The sequence below is a fragment of the Mesoplodon mirus genome, assembly GCF_964341445.2.
Source record: "Mesoplodon mirus genome assembly, chromosome: 13".
NCBI classification, from domain to species: domain Eukaryota; kingdom Metazoa; phylum Chordata; class Mammalia; order Artiodactyla; family Ziphiidae; genus Mesoplodon; species Mesoplodon mirus.
In genome coordinates this window covers 24,874,267-24,894,595 of record NC_138989.1, presented here as the reverse complement: position 1 = coordinate 24,894,595, position 20,329 = coordinate 24,874,267, and positions in this window count along the sequence as shown.

The window sequence follows — 20,329 nt, the reverse complement described above, 5'->3', positions numbered from 1 at the left end:
AGGCCTAGTTCAGAGGAGGGTTTGGATGCTCTCAGGGGCTGGTGCTGGAGGCCCCAGAGCAGCCACTTTGGAGAGGGGACCCTTGCTAGATGATGAGATGAGGGAAGGGGAAGGACCATCCAAACCCGCCAGGACGCTATTCTGCCTCAGGCCCTCCCTGCCCACCATCAGACATCCATCCACTGCTTAAAGTCAAGCAGCCCATTCCTTTGCACCTTGCTGCCTCTGAGGGCCACTGCCCACCTGCCTCTTCAGTGCTTGTTTGTCCCCACTTCCCCCATCCATCCCCAGGACTGTAAACTGTATAAGGGCCCATCATAACACCTGCCCACAGGAAGAAGAAATTCCCCATTTGGGGATCTTGGAAGCAGGGGCTCTTCACTGTGGATGCCTCCCATGACTTAGAGCTCAGCAGTCAGCCACAGCTTGGAGCAGCTTGCCTTCCATCTGTGTCCATTGGTTCCCGCATTCAGCAAAGCTTTTTCACCTGACTCTGTGCCAAGCAGAGTCCCTGCCCTCAGGGAGCTTCCAATATGGTCTGGAAGTGAGCCCACCCACAGGAAAAGTCCAGCCTTTAACCACCAGCTGCAGGCTGCCAGCCCATGCCTTGTTCTAAAAGTGAAGTCTGTGGAAATGAGCAAATCCAAAGTGTGAGTGGGAGGAAGGCTTGGAAGGGCTAAAGGACCTCAAAGGAGGGACCAAGCTGTTCTTTGATCTTTCTAGGACAGCAGAACATAGGTGGCCAGAGAAGGAAAGGGATGGGTGGCAGCCAGGGAGAGACCATAAAAGGCATTCATTCATTCATTCACTCTTACAACAAAAGAGCAGCTTCTATGTGCCAGGTCATGTGCGATGATTCTAGGGATACAGCTGTGAACAAGACTCACAGGGCTCTTACCTTCCTCACAGGGCTTCCAGTCCAGTAGGGGAAACAGACCATCATCAAAGATGAGACAAATCATGTACCACAATGTTCATTGCAGCTCTATTTACAATAGCCAGGACATGGAAACAACCTAAGTGTCCATTGACAGATGAATGAATAAAGAAGATGTGGCACATATATACAGTGGAATATTACTCAGCCATAAAAAAAATGAAATTGAGTTATTTGTAGTGAGGTGGATGGACATAGAGTGTCATAGAGAGTGAAGTAAGTGAGAAAGAGAAAAACAAATACCATATGCTAACACATATATATGGAATCTAAAAAAAAAAAAAAAAAAGGTTAGGAAGAACCTAGGGGCAGGACAGGAATAAAGACACAGACATAGAGAATGGACTTGAGGACACAGGGAGGGGGAAGGGCAAGCTGGGACAAAGTGAGAGAGTGGCATGGACTTATATACACAACCAGATGTAAAATAGATAGCCAGTGGGAAGCAGCTGCATAGCACAGGGAGATCAGCTCGGTGCTTTGTGACCACTTAGAGGGCTGGGATAGTGAGAATGCGAGGGAGACGCAAGAGGGAGGAGATATGGGGATATATGTATATGTATAGCTGATTCACTTTGTTATAAAGCAGAAGCAAAAACTAACACACCACTGTAAAGCAATTATACTCCAATAAAGATGTTTAAAAAAGAATATCCTTCCTTTTAAAGGCTGAATCATTCCATTATGTAAATAGACCACATTTTTTTATCCATTCATTCACTAATGGACATTCGAGTTGCTTTCACCTTTCAGCCATTGTTACAAATGCTGCTATGGACATGGGTGTGGAGTTATTTTTTGATCCTCTTTGAAATAAGAGCAATCACAAGATGGGTGGGTGGATGGATGGATGGACGGATGGATGGATGGATGAATAGTGGATGGATGAGTGGATTGATGGGTGATAGATGGATTGATAGATAAGTGAAAGAGCTCCAACCTGAATTAGGTCTGTTTCCTGTTCTGGATGTCACACTTTCTACCTGCATGACACACCGGACATCAGAGATACTGTGACATAACAGTGACCTCATTGTAACAATGGCAGTAGGATTGAGTTAAAGGGAATTTCAAAATACTTATAAAGGGCCTCCCTGGTGGCGCAGTGGTTGACAGTCCGCCTGCCGATGCAGGGGATACGGGTTCGTGTCCCGGTCCGGGAAGATCCCACATGCCGCAGAGCGGCTGGGCCCGTGAGCCATGGCCGCTGAGCCTGAGCGTCCAGAGCCTGTGCTCCGCAACAGGAGAGGCCACAGCAGTGAGAGGCCCGCGTACTGCAAAAAAAAAAAAAAAAAAAAAAAAAACAGCAGAAACAGAGTCACTGAAAATTCAGGACCTTGAGCCACAGATGATGCTGGGCAGTGAATGGATCCAAGATGCAAAGAACTGGGCAAAAATGAAGAGTATAGAGAGGAGATTTTTGAGAATACTGAGCTCCGCTCTAAACTGGCCCACAGGATTTGTTTATCCATAGTTTCACCATCCACAGCAATGTAAGAACCAATCCTAACAGAAAAATGAACAAAAAATAGAAACAGTTCATATAAAAGAAAATACAGGATTTCCCTGGTGGCGCAGGGGTTAAAAATCTGCCTGCCAATGCAGGGGACACGGGTTCGAGCCCTGGTGTGGAAAGATCCCACATGCCACGCAGCAGCAAAGCCCATGAGCCACAACTACTGAGCCCGAGTACCACAACTACTGAAGCCTGAAAGCTTAGAGTCCATGCTCTGCAACAAGAGAAGCCACCACAATGAGAAGCCCACACACCACAATGAAGAGTAGCCCCTGCTCACTGCAACTAGAGAAAGCCTGCATACAACAATGAAGACCCAATGCAACCAAAAATAAAAATTAAAAAAAAAAGAAAATACAAATGGCACATAAACATACTAAAAGATACCCAGTCTCTCTTTAATAAAGTACATGGAAATTAAAACTACAGTAAGATACTATTTTTTACCTATCAGACTGGGAAAAAATCACAAATAAATTGATAATACATTGAGCCATAGAGGAAACATTTACTCTCACACATTACAGTTGAAAGTATAAATTGGTACCAATTTTAACAGAGTAATTTGAGAACATCTATCAAAATTATATCAAGAGAATGAGGAGACAAGTCACAGACTGGGAGACGATATTTGTAAAAGACACATCTGATAAAGAACTGTTAACCAAACCTATACAAAGAACTTTTAAAACTTAACAATAAGAAAATGAACAACTCGATTTGAAAATGGGCAAAAGGTCTCAACAGACACCTGTTCAAATATACAGGTATCTTCTGACATACAAATAAGCATATGAAAAGATGCTCAACATCATATGTCATTGGAGAATTGCAAATTAAAACAATGAAATACCACGACACACCAAACAATATGACCAAAATCCAAAACACTGACAACACCAAATGCTGACAAGAACGTGGAACAACAGAAACTCTCATTCATTGCTGGTGAGAATGCAAATTTATGCACCCACTTTGGATGATAGTTTGGCAGTTTCTTACAAAACCAAACATAGTCCTACCATACAATCCAGCAACTGTGCTCCTAGGTATTTACCCAAAGGAGTTGAAAACATGTTTGCGCACAAACCTGCATACAGATATTTATAGCATGATTGCTAAAACTTGGAAACAACCAAAATGTCCTTTAGTAAGTGGTACATCCAAACAATGGAATATTATTCAGTGATAAAAACAAATATTGTATCAAGCCAAGAAAAGACATGGAGGAAAGTTAAATGTATATTAATGAGTAAAAGTCAATCTGAAAAGGCTATATACTGTGTAATTCCAACTATATGACATTCTGGAAAAGGCAAAACTATGGAAACAGTAAAAAGATCAGTGATTGCCAGGGTTTAGAGAGCAAAGGGAGATGAATAGAAGAATACAGATAATTTTTAAGGCAGTGAAATTATTCTGTATGATACTCTAGTTGTAGATACATGTCATTATATATTTATCAAAACTCATAGAATGTGCAATGCCAAGAGTGAGCCCTAATGTGAACTATGGACTTAGGATGATAATGAGGTATCGATGTAGGTTAATTGATTCTAACAAATGTACCATTCTGGTGCAGAATGTTGACAGTGACAGAGGCTGTGCATGGAGGGAGGGGATATGGTAACTCTGTACTTCCAGCTCAAATTTGCTGTGAACCTAAAACTGCTCTAAAAAAATAAAATCTATTTAAAAATTATATATTCACATACCCTTTGACCTAACATGTTTTTCCTAAGAATTTATGTTACAGATAGGCTTACATAAGGGCAAATGACCTACGTTCTAAGTTATTTATTGCAGCACTATTTGTAACGGGCAAAGATTAGAAGCAACATAAATCCATCCATAAAGGATTGGTTAAATATATTACAGTTTATCCACTTAATGGAATAATAATATGAAGTCATTAAAAATAAAAAAGAGGGGCTTCTCTGGTGGCACAGTGGTTAAGAATCCGCCTGCCAATGCAGGCGACACAGGTTCAATCCCTGGTCCAGTAAGATCCCACATGCCGTGAGGCAACTAAGCCCATGCACCACAACTACTGAGCCTGCGCTCTAGAGCCCGCGAGCCACAACTACTGAGCCCGCGTGCCACAGCTACTGAAGCCTGCATGCCTAGAGCCCATGCTCGACAAGAGAAGCCACCGCAATGAGAAGCCTGCACACTGCAACGAAGAGTAGCCCCCGCTTACTGCATCTAGAGAAAGCCCGCACACAGCAACGAAGACCCAACGCAGCCAAAAATAAATAAATAAATAAATTTATTAAATAAATAAATTAATTTAAAAGCTCTTGTATATTGATATGTAGTAGTGATCTCAAAGATATTTTGTTAGGTTAAAAAATCAAAGTGTACAAAACAATATATAGTATGCTAAAATTAGTATAAAATCTCAGGGGTAAGGGAAGAATATAGGTATATATTTGCTTACATGTACAATTTTTAAATCTCTTGGATACACAAGAAGCTGGCAAAATTTATTGCCTTCAGGGAAAATATTTGGATGACTGGGAGACTTTCTCCATATATGCTTACATATGAACCATGAGAATGTATTATTTATTAGATCAATGGATAGTAAGAAGAAGGGAGGGTGGGAGGGAAAGAGAGAGAGAAGAAGGAAGAACACTACACTAGGATCACTGAATATTCAAGTATTTGGGGACCTCAGGGATCGTCAAACTTGACTCCATAATATATTCACTGGATCAACAAATATATACTGAGTGTCCTATATATGCCTGCCACTGTTTCAGGTGCTGTAGACAGCAAGATGCAAAGATGTAGGAGTACACAATCTAATGGGGAAAGACCTTATTTTTATAAAATGAGAAACCGAGTCCCAGAGAATGAACAGACCTTGTCAAGATCGCCCAGATTGTTGGTGGAAGAGCTAGGGCTGAAACCCAGGTCTGCAGGCTCCTGCTTGGTTTTATTATCTACCCTGGGATTAAAGTACAGTGAGGGAAATGGACTTGATTACCCAGGCAATGCTTACGAGTGTAAAGATAAGTGAACCACAAAACTGGCTTCCCAGAAAGAGCTTTCTTCTTCTACACATGCTTTCTAATGGTCATAGTCACCCCCAACCCATGAAAGATCTCCCAATACTATCTTCATCCTTCATTCACACAAACAATTATTTAAGAGTCATTATAAATAAATACTGTTAATACACACACACATACACTTTTCCAAATGATGATTCATTTGTCCTTTTGGTTGAGACACCAAAAATGCTAAGACAAAGTAATTAAGGCACAGACTCCCCTAAAGAATGATCTTCTGTCTGAGCAAGAGGAAAAACCTAATCCTAGTCAAGTGTCTCTGATCCCTGGGATTTTCTAAGGATTTTAGGCAAACCCTTCAATAGGGTTTTTCCAAGTTTGGGAAATCCTACCAGGAAGCAAGAAAAGAAGAGCGTCATTCTCATTACATTGAATGACAAGGGTGCAACAATCAATGGCCTGTGGCTTAGCCTAATGTTTTAGGCTGACTTTGATTAAAGTATTATAGAACAGGTATAAAAATGAAACCATATATACACAAACACATATAAACATCCCCACAAACATATACCCACATAGATGTACACACAAATATCAACCCCAAAGCACAAAATAAAAGCCTGAGATGAAGAACCTTCTATTCTAAATTGGCTACACTTAAAGAAAGAACCAATGTGATGTTTCAAAATGCAAAATCCTGAAATCTCTGTTTGTCTTCCAGGTGATTCTGTGATTGGAGTAGGACCTGCTGGTCGACCTTCCAGCTTTAATTTGGTTCTGACAGGTAGGTAGAACAAGGAATTGATCCTTGGTGAGACTGAAATTGCTGATGGGTGAGAGGAAATGGTTCAGGGCTGTGTTTGAAGAAAGTGGAGAAGGAAACTGAGATTTTTTTTTTTTTATGGGCTTAGGCCATGGATCCAACCATAAGGCCTCATTTTTAATGCTGGGCCACCACAAAGTCCATTTGCTCTGCTCTCCAGCCAGGAATCATCACAGTTCCCAGTTTAATCTCTTGTTTTGACTCATCCTGAGTCACTCCCCACTTGTTTCCCACTTCCACTCCTTGTGAGAGCTTCCTTAGATATTCTCCAAAGTCAAGTCAAAGTCGTTGTTTCATGTGAAAGAGCTGTGAGCTCTTTGGGGCAAAGGCCTCTTCAACTTAGAACTGTCATTAACATTTTGATTACACCCACATAGCCCTGATATGGGAGGACTGCTTATGCCTTCTTGGGCACAGGGAGCTGCTGATGTGAGTGGCCTTGAGGGCCAGTTCTTTTAATGTCTGAATCAGGCATATGTTGGGTTTCCAATTTCCACAACCTGTAAGATAATAGACTCTTCAGGCTGAAAGTGGTTAAGAGCATCCAACCCACCCCTTCGTTCTATAGTGGAAATTGAGACTCAAAGAGGAAGGGTGATTTGTCCATGGTCATTGCCTGATATCTGCGCTCCCAATCCAATGCTCTGGCTTCTTCTCCAAAAACATTATTCAAAATAAACTCTTACAATTTCTTATGAAGTTAAACCTACACCTAGCCTATGACCCTGCAATTCCACTTGTACTATTTACTCAAGAGAAATGAAAACATATGCTATGGTCTGAATGTGTCCCCCTAAAATTCATTAAAATTCATATGTTGAGGACTTCCCTGGTGGCGCAGTTGTTGAGAGTCCGCCTGCTGATGCAGGGGACACAGGCTCGTGCCCCAGTCCAGGAGGATCCCACATGCCGCGGAGCGGCTGGGCCCATGAGCCATGGCCGCTGAGCCTGCGGGTCCGGAGCCTGTGCTCCGCAGCAGGAGAGGCCACAACAGTGAGAGGCCTGCGTACCACGAAAAAAAAGTGTACCTTCATAAAATTAACTAATAAAAAGGGGAAAGACAAGCCCTTATATTTGCAGTGTTCTTTTCTGTTTACAGAGCACTTTCCCACCTCTCATCTCACAACCACCTCACAATAGCCTTGTGAACTCAGCGAGGTATGGCTGGGGACCCTGTCTCCATTTTATAGGAGAGAAAGCTGAGACTGAGAAGCAGCAGCCTCAGCCACCTGTGCCAGGTACTGGAAGCATCTCTATGGTCATAGGACCTGAAGAGCAGAGTCCACCTCTCACTTGTCAGATAGACACACTGTGGCTCAGAGGGACAGGAACTTGTGAGTCCTACAGTGAATCAGGGGACAGGATCGGGACTAGGGTCCTGGACCCCTGGTTCCTGGCTCCATGTGTTCCCTCACCCACTGCATTTTTGCTCCCCTCCCTCCTCTCTCAGGCCAGGACCTGCTCCTGCTGCCCGGGCTGCCCTCAGATCCCTCCGGGGGCTCCAAGCCTGACTTCCTCAAGCTAAGCCCCAAATCCCAGTTCTGCACTCTTCCCTAGGTGAATTCTGGGCTCCTCAGACCTTGCTCTCAGCTAGTTGTCAACCCTCTCCAGGGTTCTAATGAATTCATCCACAGGGTCATTTCTTATGAAAGAATTCCCAGCGTTATTCCACCCAAGGACATCTGCCACAATTGAAAGAGTAAGAATTTATTAATCAAAGAAAAAATTAAAATAAAAGATCATTTTCCACCTACAAGATTGTCAGATGTCATTGAGGTCTCTCCCAATGGGGCTTTTTCTATTAGCCTACATTGTTGGAAACACCTCACAGAGTAAATATGTGGATTTTTTTTTATTCACAGAATTATGTGAGTAAATTATGTGTTACATCTGTGAGAAATAACTATAAGACAGAGCTGCTAAACTATGAAAGACCTAACAGTCAAACTTCTTTTATCTTAGGTATTGGCATATCCCACCAATCTGTGCTATTCTAGGCTGTGATAGCTTAGGAGTGAACATGATTTGAATTTACGCATGTTTAGAGGTTGTCTAAAATTCAGAACCAGGCAAATCCATCTACTCTGACCTTAAACATGGCCCTAAAGTAAAATACTTGAAGAAAATGGCTCCCAAAGATTACAGGTGAGGAAGTTTTGAAGTATGTTCATATCCAGTTGGAGATCAAAGAAAGCCAACCAAAAAAGTTGTGGATTGACTGATATGGCAACTGTGGATTGAGCAGAAGTTCTTTTTAAAAGGGTTGTCTTGAAGATTATGACTCAAACATTGGAGGAACTAAGGTGATTGGCAGTAGAAGGAATCAGAGCATGAGAAATTCCTTTTTTTTTTTTTTTTGGCTGCACTGGGTCTTCGTTGCTGCGCGCAGGCTTTCTCTAGTTGTGGTGAGTGGGGGCTACTCTTCATTGTGGTACGTGGGCTTCTCATTGCAGTAGCTACTCTTGCTGCAGAGCACGGGCTCTAGGCACACGGGCTTCAGTAGTTGCAGCACACGGCCTCAGTAGTTGTGGCACGCAGGCCCTAGAGCATGCAGGCTTCAGTAGTTGTGGTGCATGGACTTAGTTGCTCCATGGCATGTGGGATCTTCCTGGACCAGGGATCAAACCTGTGCCCCCTGCATTGGCAGGTGGTTTGTTAAACCACAGCACCACAAGGGAAGTCCTGAAATTCCTTAAATAAAAATGTATCGGCTTTTAAAGAAAGATTGTCAGATGTCTAGAAGATAAATAATATCCAGTGCTGCCAAGGGTAAGAGAAAAATGGGCACACTTATACGTTGCTGGTGGGAGTGTAAATTTTTATCGTAATTTAACAATACCTAAAAAAATCTTAAATGTGGATTCTCTGACCCAGCAATTCCAACTTCAAGGTGTCTATCCTGCAGAAATACTCACACAGGTGAACAAAAATATTTACCCATTAGAGTGAAAAATTAGAAACAATCTAAATGTTACTATGGGAGATTAATTAGAATATGGAACCCTATAGAACTTTTTTCACATAACATATTGAGGAAAACTGTCTTATAAATTGATAACTGTCTTATCTTTTTAATGGCCACTAGTATTCCATAGTCTGCATGAGCAATAATCAATTGAACCACTCCCTTACAAATAGGCGTCTGGGTTGTATCCAGATGTTCTTTGTTTTACAAGAGCAACAGCTCTCTAGGAAAGGAAGTGAAAATGTTAAATTTAATTGTAGTGGACTTCCCTGGTGGTGCAGTGGTTAAGAATCTGCCTGCTAATGCAGGAGACACGGGTTCAAGCCCTGGTCCGGGAAGATCCCACATGCCACGGAGCAACTAAGCCCGTGCACCGCAACTACTGAATCTACGCTCTAGAGCCCGCAAGCCACAACTACTGAGCCCATGTGCCACGACTACTGAGCCCACGTGCCACAACTACTGAAGCCCGCATGCCTAGAGCCCGTGCTCCGCAACAAGAGAAGCCACCATCCGCCTGCCGATGCAGGGGATACGGGTTCGTGCCCCGGTCTGGGAGGATCCCATATGCCACGGAGCGGCTGGGCCCGTGAGCCATGGCCGCTGGGCCTGCGCATCCGGAGCCTGTGCTCCGCAACGGGAGAGGCCACAACAGTGAGAGGCCCGCATACCGCAAAAAGAAAAAAAAAAAAAAAAAAAAAAAAAAAGAAGCCACCATGATGAGAAGTCCGTGCACTTCAAAGAAGAATAGCCCCCGTTTGCCACAACTGGGGAAAGCTTCGTTGCATGCAGCAATGAAGAGCCAATGCAGCCAAAAATAAATAAATAAATAAATAAACAAATAAATAAATAAAAGACTTGACCTTTAAAAAAAGTTTAATTGTAGTAAACTGAACTGACCCAAACTGAAATATGGACAGTGCCAGATTGGTAAATTTTAAAAATAATTCTAATAATTATAGGAAAGATGCTAATATCACTAATCATTAGGGAAATGTGAATTATAACCATAATAAGATACCTCTTCACACCCATTAGAATGACTATTATTAAAAAAATTGTTGGTGAGGATGTGGAGAAATTAGAACCCTTGTGCACTGCTGGTAGTATTGTAAAATAGTGCAGCCAATATGGAAAATAGTATGGTGGTTCCTCAAAAAATTAAAAATAGAATTACAATTAGATCTAGGAATTTCACTTCTGGGATACCCAAAAGAAATTAAAGCAGGAACATCATACTCAATGGTGAAAAGCTGAAAGCATTTCCTCTAAAATCAGGAACAAGACAAGGAAGCCCACTCTCACCACCTTTATTCAACATATTATTAGAAGTCTTAGCCACAGCAATCAGACAAGAAAAAGAAATAAAAGGAATCCTAATTGGAAAGGAAGAAGTAAAACTGTCACTGTTCGCAGATGACATGCTACAATACATAGAAGATCCTAAAGATGTCACCAGAAAACTACTAGAACTCATCAATGAATTGGTAAAGTTGCAGGATACAAAATTAATATACATAAATCTGTTACATTTCTATACACTAACAACAAATTATCAGAAAGAGAAATTAAGGAAACAATCCCATTTACCATCACATCAAAAAAAATAAAATACCTAGGAATAAACCTACCTAAGAAAGTAAAACACCTGTACTTGGAAAACCATAAGACACTGATGAAAGAAATTGAAGACGACACAAACAAATGGAAAGATATACCATGTTCTTGGCTTGAAAGAAATAATATTGTTAAAAATGATTATACTACCCAAGACAATCTACAAATTCAATGCAATCTTATCAATGCCATTTTTCACAGACCTAGAATAAATAATTTTTAAATTTGTATGGAAACACGAGACACTAAATAGCCAAAACAATCTTGAGAAAGAAGAACAGAGCTGGAGGAATCATCCTCCCTGACTTCAGACTATACTACAAAGCTACAGTAATCAAAACAGTATGGTACTGGCACAAAAACAGACACATATATCAATGGAACAGAACAGAGAGCCCAGAAATAAATCCATGCACTTATGGTCAATTAATCTATGACAAAGGAGGCAAGAACATACAATGGAGAAAAGACAGTCTCTTCAATGAGTGGTGCTAGGAAAACTGGACAGCTACATATAAAAGAATGAAATTAGAACATTCTCTAACACCATATACAAAAATAAACTCAAAATGGATTAAAGACCTAAATGTAAGACTGGAAACCACAGAACTCTTAGAGGAACACTGTGACATAAATTGTAGCAATATTTTTTTTGGATCTGTCTCCTAAGCAAAGAAAATAAAAGCAAAAATAAACAAATGGGACCTAATTAAACTTAAAAGCTTTTGCACTGCAAAGGAAACCTACTGAATGGGAGAAAATATTTTCAAACAATACGACCAATAAGGGGTTAATATCCAAAATATATAAACAGCTCATACAACTCAACATCAATAAAAACAAACAACCTGATTTAAAAATGGGCAGAAGACCTGAATAGACATTTTCCTTCAGTCCACAGGCTCCCTTCATCCTCTCTGGCATCTTGCTACTGACCCCCTGTTCCCATATTTCCAAATGAGCCAGACTTAGCTTCTAACTGGGGCCCAAAGTCTAGATGGCCTGTGGGTGGAGGGACAGACAGGAGATTCCCGGTAGTTCTGCTCAGCTCAGGACACTTGGCTCTTTCTCCACGACTTTTAGCAGGGCCTATACATTGAACCTTGTCACATAATGAGTTTGGTGCTTTCGCAGGCCAATAAATCACATACTCCCCTCTCAGAAGGTACACAATTTAGGTGATAACCTCATTCATGCCAACATACCCCCACTGCAAAAATGTTTAAGGGAGCAGAGTTTCTAATTCTGTTATCACAGCTCCCTGATTACACATGTGTCACAAAGCCATCACAGCTACCTCACCTAGGATCCCAGAGCTGAAGTCTTGCCAAAGCTGGCTTACCACCCCCAGGAAGATAACTGGTCTGCATTTCCAAGTCTGCTCACCTAGGCTGCAACTCTCTCAGCTTTTTTCAAAGATCCGGAAATTGCAAAATCCGGCTTGACTGTGAGCTCTGGAAAGTCCACTAGGGATGGCATGACTCATCCTCCACCTTTCACAAATGGGACACTGAGGCCCAGTGAGGCCATGTGGCTCAGCTAGAACCAAAACTTGGGCCTTCTGCCCCCATGCTGCCTCCTTGATGCTTGCCCCATTTCACCCCTCAGCTAGTTTCTGGACCCATGGAGTCAGCCTTTGAAATGCCTCTTCTAGTGTTTTCCTCACCCCTTCCCCCACAACCTCCCAGATCATCATCTCTCCCTAGATGGCTGCTATGGACTCTTGTGGTCTCCCTCCTCCAAGTCTCCCCTTCCTTCAGTCCATCCTGGTGTTGTGCCAGGTCACTCTAACGCAAAAATTGTCAGGGGCTCCCCCTTCCTGCCAAAGAAAACCCAAAAGCCTTGACCTGGTATTCAAGGCCCATCACCATCTGATGTCAACTTGCTAAGAGCTTCCCATCCCCCTCGATCTCCGCTCCCCACAGACCCTAAATCTAGCCCAAATCAACTGGTTGCTGTTCCCAGTATCTCCCTTCTGCTTCTGCATTTGGTCATGCTATTTCCTCCACTGAGTTTGCAGGACTGTCCTGCCCACTGCCCACCTATCACCTCCACCTGTCCAAACTACATTCCTACAAGGCTTGGCTCAAATGCCCTCTCACCCCAAGAAGCCTCCCCATACTCCATTCCCAATGGAATTAATTGCTCCCACCTCAAGACCCTGCGATGGATGGACCTTAAACCTTAGGTATTTATGTACCTGTCTTCTCTCCTAACAGGATACAAACCTTCTCAAAAACAGAATACATATTGATTTGTCTGTATGTTTCCCACAGGCCCAGTATGGTGCTTTTTATTCATTGATTAACATTTTTATTAATAATTTACTGAACAGAGTTTTGGAGTCCAAGAGACCTGAGCATGAGTCCAAGCTCTATCACTTGCTAGTAGTATGATCTTGAGCAAGGTACTTAACCATTCTGAGCCTCAGGTTTTCTCCTCTGCAAAATGAGGATAATAAGACCTAGTTCACAATGTTATTGTAATTATTAATGAGGTGACATATGGTCATAGCACAATGACATAGCACAATGCCTGGCATATAGTAAGTATTCAATTAATAAGGCAATACTACTACTAACAAAAATAAACATAGCTCCTGCTATGTGCCTGGAATTGTGGAGAACGCTGAGGATACAGACATAAAGAAAACTAGGCCCATGCCTTTGAAAACTCAGAGACTAGTGGGGAAGTAGACAACAAGGAAACATCTGACCTCCATATCATACAGGGTGAGAAGTGCTATGACAAAGACACCCATAGGGTGCTCTAGAGCTTCCAGAAAGAGCATTGAATTGGGGCTGTGCCCTGGGAGGCAGGGGCTCAGGGGAAGCTCCCCAGAAGAGTGGTGTGAGCAGTGTTTGGAAAGACCAGTGATAATGATCCAGGGGAAAGGGGCAAAATGGGCAAGCGGGACAGAAGGCAGAGCACGAGATAGGAGCACAGAGCAAGTCGGAGCACAACAGCACCCTGCACACAGCTGGTGCTTGATAACTCTTTGTCAAATAAGAGGCAGCCTGGGGTGAAGGGCACAGCCATGGGATTCTTTGCCAACAGTCATGGCATGTGACCTTGGGTAAGTCTCATCCCTGCCCTGAGCTCACTATCCTCAGGTGATCCATTCCCTGATATCAAGGTTTGGGAAGGAACACTGAGCTTTGGTTGGTGCTCCCTTCTTCCTCCAGCTGCGTCATGTAGGGGCATGTTTTCACCTGCTCAATTCAGGAAGAGTTTGGCCTAAGAGGCTGGCACCACCCTCTTTAGGTCACATCCCGTCTCTGAAGCAAGAAACACTAATCACTTTACGAGCATTGTCACACCCTCTTCCTAGGAAATTTTCCTTTTCACAGCTGGGGTGGGGAGCCCAAAGATTCCAGCGAGCTACCTGGCCTCAGATTCTATCCACAGGACACCTGGGGTGGAATGGGGGCAATCACAGAATTGAAGGCAAAAATAGGCAGCTTCAGTGAGTATAATTTTTGTTAATCTGGTAAGAAACAAATAAACTACATTTTAAAACAATTCTTTTGAATAGAAAAGTACTGATTTATGTAAAACTGGTCAATTTTGTCAATGCAGTATTTTCCAATTTTATTGAGATACAATTGGTATAACATTGTGTAAATTTAAGGTGTACAATGTGATGATGTGATACATGTGTATACTGCAAAATGATAACCACATAGGGTTAGTTAACACTTCCATCACCTCACACAGTGACCTTTTTTTGGTGAGAACATTTAAGATCTACTCCCTTAGTAACTTTCAAACATATAACAGAGTATTTTTAACTATAGTTCAATTCAATATTAAATTAGTTACTTCATTTAAAAAGTCATTTGATGAAAAAAATCCATCTGAATTATTTGTGTCATGTAACCCCAAAGGTCTGGTCATTCTTTGCATTTTTAATTGGTTCAGTATTGTGTATGGTCCTAGAGAAGAGGTGATAGACCAGATCTCCACCACAGCGCACATTAACGATTGACAAACTCGAGAGCAGCAACCTGAACATCCAGCTGCTCCAAGAAGGGAGGGGAGGGAAGATGGGGAGAGGGCAGATGTACGAGTTGCCTATGGCTTCTCTAACAAATTATCACAAACTTAGTGGCTTACAACAACACACAAATTTGATTCAAGTGGTAGAAATCTAGTCTAAGCTTAAGTAAGGGAAAACACAACAAGCAAAAATCAAAGTGTGCGTAACATATTTGTATATTCAACAAAATTGTGAGGACAATTTTTATGCATGACTGCATCCAGAAACCCAAATGATGTCAAGACTTCCTCATTCTAACTTTGTGACTCATCTCTGCTTCTTCTATGTTGACTGTCAAACTGTAGCTGAGCATTCCCATCTAGTTATTGATCACTATTGAAAAGTATTTTTAAGTCATCCAGGATCCAAAAATAAGCACTGCTAACAGTTTTCCTTCCAGGTTTTATGTATGTTATTGTACACACATATGACACGTCCTAATGAGTGTGCTCACGTGCACGCTCACGCGCACATACACAAGCATACGTAATTATTTAGGGAGCATTTATTGTGTACATATGGCTTTGTAGGCTACTTTTGTTACTTAGCACTTTTTTATGAAGATTTTCCTTGTTATTAAATTTTATTTGAAAGTGGGGGAAAACACACATCTATTCTTACAACTTTAACTCCAAGGTCAGAAATCTGAAATCAGTTTCACTGGGCTGAAATTAAGTAGGGCTGCCCTGCCTCCATAGGCTCTAGGAGAGAATCTGTTTGCTTGCTTTTTCCAGCTTCTAGAACTACATGCCCATGGCCCCTTTTTCCACCTTCAAAGCCTTTGTCAAGTCTTCCTCTGTCTCTCTCTTACGAGAACACCTGTGATGACATTGGGCTCACACAGACAATCCAGGATAATCTCCCCATCTCAAAATTCTTTTAACACATCGGCAAAGTCCCATATAAGGAAACATCCACAGGTTCTAGGGATTCAGACATAAATGTTTTGGGGGACCATTATTCAGCCTCCCACCACAGGGAAGCCACCAGCAGCTGACAGGAGGAGACACATCTCACACTCAGGCCCAGTGAGGAGGAGGGAGCCAAGCCAGTTGCTGGACTAGAGTCATATCCCACACTCTTCTGGAAACACATGAGTTGAAACTCTTGGCCACCATCCAATCTCATGGGTTTGTGGTTTAAATAAACTCTCCCATGGACCCCCACCATACATTTAAAGCAGAAACTCGTGGAGGGGAGTCTCAGAGCCTGGTAAACTTTGCTGCCCCCTCACTCCTGCAAAGGGCCCTCTCCTCCTCCTAGGGTTCCTCACAACAGCAACTGAAAACCACCCATGAAGCCCACCGCCCTTGATTTTAGACACTACTCATCTGACAGAGCTCTCTTTCCCTGCCCACTTCATAGGTGACTTTCACCAGCCTGCCCTGAACAACATTCTACAGATAGCTCAACACTGGGGAGTCCAAAGATAATCAAATACGATCCTCATCTCACTGGAGAGATGTCACTCACATAACTCACTGTTCCTTCCTCAACAGTTTTACTTCTGCCTGGAATGCCCTGCCCTTTAATAATAATATGAATGATAATACTGACACTGCCATGTTAATATCATGGCAGCTATTCACCATGTGCTAGGCACTGGGCTAGGCATTTTTCAATATATTGGCTAGTTTAATTTTCACAAGAATCCTATATAAGGTGATATCTATTACCGGGTTTCACAGATGAAGAAACTGAGATTCACAGAAGTGAGGTAAATGGCCCAAAATCAGAAGTCGTAAGAGGCAAAGCTGGAATCTGCATTTATATCTGAGTCTGTGCCTTTGGCATAACCATGATTCAAGTCTTACCTAACTTACCTCACCCAGCAAGGATTCTACCCTTATTCTGGAGTCCCAAAGCCAGATAATAATAATAATAATAATAAACAAACCTGATTTTAAATTTTGGCAAAGGACCTAAATAGACATTTTTTCTAAAGAAGACATACGGGTTACAACCAGGTATATAATGATGCTCAGCATCACTAATCATCAGGGAAAAGAAAATCAAAACCACAATGGGATATCAACTCACACCTGTTGGGATGGCTGAGTCTAAAGTTTGTATGCAGGCAAAAGACATAGAATAGCCAACACAATGTTAAAAGTGAAGAACAAACTTGGAGGACTGACACTATCCAACTTCAAGATTTATTATAAAGCTACAGTAATCAAAACAGCATGATATTGGCAAAAGAATAGACAAATAGATCAATGGAATGGAATAGAGCGTCCAGAAATAGACCCACATAAACATAGTCAACTGGGGACTTCCCTGGTTGTCCAGTGGGTAAGACTATGCACTCCCAATGCAGGGGGCCCTGGGTTCAATCCCTGATTGGGGAACTAGATCCTGCATGCCACAATGCAACTAACATCCCGCATGCCACAACTAAGACCCGGAGCAGCCAAAATAAATAAATAAATATATTTTTTTAAAAAAACATAGTCAACTGATCTTTGACAAAGGAGCAAAGGCAATACTATAGAGAAGGACAGTCTTTTCAACAAATGGTGCTGGAAAACTGGACACATATACAAAAAAAATTAATCTGACACAAAACTTACACCCTTCACAAAAATTAACTCAGAATGGATCATAGAACTAAATAAATGTAAAATGCAGAACAATAAAACTCCTAGAAGGCAACACAGGAAAAAACCTAGGTAACCTTCAGTATGGTGATGACTTTTTAGATACAACAATACAGGTACAATCCATGGAAGAAATAATTGATAAGCTGGACTTCATTAAAATTAAAAACTTTTTCTCTGAGAAGGTCACTGTCAAGAGAATGAGGAGACAAGCCACAGACTAGGAGAAAATATCTGCAAAAGACACATCTGATGAAGGGCAGTTATCTGAAATATGCAAAGAACTCATAAAACTCAACAGTAAGAAAATGAACAACTCAATTTAAAATAAGTCAAAGACATAAACAGACACCTCACCAAAGAAAATGTACAGATGGAAAATAGCATATGAAAAGACGTCTAACATTATATGTCATAAGGGAATTGCACATTTTTTTAAATGGTGCTGAAAAAAAAAGAATGCAGGGTGTCAGCCCCACCCCAGACCCGTTGGATCAGAAGCCCACGCACCACAAAGAAATATCCTGCATGCCTCAACAAAGATCCTGCATGCCCCAACTAAGACCGGACCCAGCCAAAAATAATAAATAAATAAATAAATAAATAAATAAATAAATAAGAAGCTGCATTAACAAGTCCCAGGTGACACGATCACATGAAGGTTTGGGAAGCACTGAGTTAGAGGAAGGCACAGTTGGGACAGTGGCGCTGCTCCCTGCTCATTAGACTAATAAAAGTTACTTCTATTTGACTAAAAAAATTAAATTAAATTAAATTTTAAAATAATAAAACAAATGGTGCTGGGAAAATTAGACATCCTTACACACACAAAAAAATGAAGTTCAATCTGAACCTTACATATTATATAAAAATTAACTATCATAGATGTAATTGTAAAATGTAAAACTACAAAACTTTAAAACATAGGAGAAAGTCTTCAAGATCTAGAGCTAGGCAAAGAGTTCTTATACTTGACACCTAAAGCACAATACCCAGTGTTGGAGAGGATATAGAACAATTAGAACTCTCATATATTGCTTGTGGGAATGTAAAATGGTACAGCCACTCTGGAAAACAATTTGTCATTTTCTTATAAAGTTAAACATATAATTAACATGTGCCCCAGCAAACCCATTCATAGCTATTTACTCAAATAAAATGCAAACCTACGTTCACACAAAAAGCGGTACATGCCAAAAATTGTAAACGATGTCCCTCAACTGGGGAATGGATAAACAAATAATACTATAACCATAAAATGGATTATTATTCATCAGTAAAAAGTAACAAATTACTGATTCATGCAATAACACTGATGAATCTCAAATGTATTTTGCTAAATGGAAGAAGTCAGAGTCAAAAGGCTGCATACTGTATTATTTCATTTATATACATTCTGGAAAACACAAAACTTTAGCAATGGAGAACTGATTGCCAGGGGTTAAGGGTGGCAGGGGTTACCACAAACTGACAAAATGAGGGAATTTGTGGGGATGATGGAAATTTTCTGTATCTTGATTGTGTGGTAGTTACATGACTCTGCATTTGTCAAAATTCATAGAACTAAACACCAGTGAAAGATCTATGATTTACAATAAAGTGTGAATTAATAAACTACCAGGGCCTCCCTGGTGGCGCAGTGGTTGAGAGTCCGCCTGCCGATGCAGGGGATACGGGTTCGTGCCCCGGTCTGGGAGGATCCCATATGCCGCGGAGCGGCTGGGCCCGTGAGCCATGGCCGCTGGGCCTGCGCATCCGGAGCCTGTGCTCCGCAACGGGAGAGGCCACAACAGTGAGAGGCCCGCATACCGCAAAAAGAAAAAAATAAAAAAAAATAAAAAAAATAAACTACCATTTCTTTACAGTGTAATAAAGGAAAAATCCCCCAGGTGGTTCCAATATGCGATCAAGGTTAAGAACCATAGCCCAAGGCAGTGATTTTCCCACACATGTGTGTACATAGATCCCTTAGGGCTACCTTTTCTTCCCAGGCATCTCAAGAGAAGTCCAGGTTCCCCTCCCACCCCAGTGGGTCATTAACAAAGACTCACTGAGTCGTAAAAAGTGACCCACGAATGCCTCAGAAGGAAAGTGGAGGTTGACTGAACTAGGAATATTTCATCTGGAGAAAGGGAGACTCAAAACACAAGTTTATTGTCTTCAGGTATTTGAAGGGTGATCAGGTGGAAAAAACAGAATTTTTTTGTGTTTCTAGTGGGAAGACAGGAAACAATGTGTGGAAAGGGCACAGAGCCCAATATAAGGAAGAGATTTCCAACAACCAGTTAATCTGCAAATAGAATGGGATGCTTCGTGGAAGGAGTGAACTTCTCAGCCTCAAGGACTAAACAACAGAAGTGGATTGACCACTTATCTAAGATTTCATACAGGGGATTCCAGCACTGGATAAAAGATTAGAATCAATGGCCTCTTAGTTCTAGATCAATTCTAAAATTCATGAATTCCCAAGCACTGCACAGTGGAAGCTGAATTCCCCTAGACTCTTTAGCTGAGTAAAATTTGAGAGATACTATAAGGTCCTACCTGCCCCGAATCTCTCCTCTGCCTGAAATTCCCTTTTACTTCCACAAACACTAAATAGTGCTCAAGTGGAAGGTACTGTGTGGAAAAATTGTTCCTGGGGAGATAAAAAGAGGAAGAAGATATGGCCCAGTTCCCCAACTGGCTACCTCATCACCCAGGATCTCAGATTGAATGTCACTTCTGGGAAGCCTCCCATTCCTCCTAAAATCTGGCTTATATCCTCCCCATGTGTCTTTAGCCCTGGGTACTTCTCACAGCGCCCATCATACTT